Here is a 1,330-nt window from a genome sequence, read left to right on the forward strand (position 1 = left end):
TTTTAGTGGTTGCGTTCTCCAGGCGCTATGAAATGGGTGCTACTCCTAATAAAGCCGTGAGGTGCGACTTTCAGTAAAGAAATCGGCAATTTTTTAGTCAAATGGATACGGCAGGGCCCTATAGAAGTTAGGGGGCCTTTTGGGTCTGGGATCATTTTCGGCGCCCACGCCTGGGCGTTAAAGGTTTCGGCGCCCAGCGCTGGGCGCTGAAAATGATTTCTGGCGAGGTTTCTTGATGACACAGTTGGCCTCTTGTTCGTTCGTTTTCTTTTTTCTTTTCGTCTAGAGATTCTTTTTTTGGAACGAACCGTTCATTTGAGATCACCGTTGATTGGTGAATAATTATTTCTCGAGAAACCGTAGCCTAATAGTGGACCAACGGTGTTTATTATTTCCTTATTCGTTCGCCATTTCTTAGCTTAGAACGATTGTGGGATTAATCTTCAACGCCCAAAGTCAGGCGTGGGATTTGGCGTCGGAGTTGATTATTGGGCAGATCTGTCTCTTTTTCGTTCGCTTATTTCACTTGGAGATTCTACGTATTCTCTTCTCTTTTGTTTTTCTTTATTTTTGGAACGTAGAATTTTATTAGATATCACAATGAGCTGAGTGATCGTGATGATTTCTCGAGAAGTCGTAGTCGATTGGTGGACTACGGTGTTTGTCGCTTTGGGGCGCTTATTTAAAGGAACTGTCGCTCTTAAGGCGTGCAGTTATTGCAATAGTTGGACGAGTCTATATGGCCCGAGGAACATACTTTGAGGCGTAAGACTTTGAGCGCGTATATATTTTTTTCTTTTGAACGCGTTCGTGAATGTTCGATACTTAGAATGATGATATGTATGTGCGAACGAGCGTTCATAGAATGGCCGTTGCGTGCGGTCCATTAATCAGTTTGCTTGAATCATTTTTTTTGAGCAATGACTGATGTTGAATAGTTTTCTTAGAAGCTTGATAGGGTTCAGGCCCATTCATGAAGTGGGCTCAAGCATCGTGCCTTTTTAGATCGTTTAAACATTTGCTTCGAGATTTTTATTTTGCTATGGTCGTTTCGTAGCTTGGAGCCCCCAAGTATGCATGTTGGGATGCTTCTTTTTGGCGTACGATTTTGTAGGTTCTTTCGAGAAAGATGCCTTGGGGTTCCGCTCGTGTAGGTGCGAGCCATCCCTTCCGTGGTAGGTAATATTTTGCTACCTTTAATCCTTAATGTAGAAGTCGTGTGGCTCGCATTTTGAATTTGGGCGATAAGTAGTCTTTGCCTCTTTTACACATGCTCTTGGTCGTGCCCGCATTAGTGCGATATGCCTTACTCTTTTTTTTTAGACTTGTA

Source organism: Spinacia oleracea, chromosome 4 (genome assembly GCF_020520425.1).
Source record: "Spinacia oleracea cultivar Varoflay chromosome 4, BTI_SOV_V1, whole genome shotgun sequence".
In the NCBI taxonomy this organism is placed as follows: Eukaryota; Viridiplantae; Streptophyta; class Magnoliopsida; order Caryophyllales; family Amaranthaceae; genus Spinacia; species Spinacia oleracea.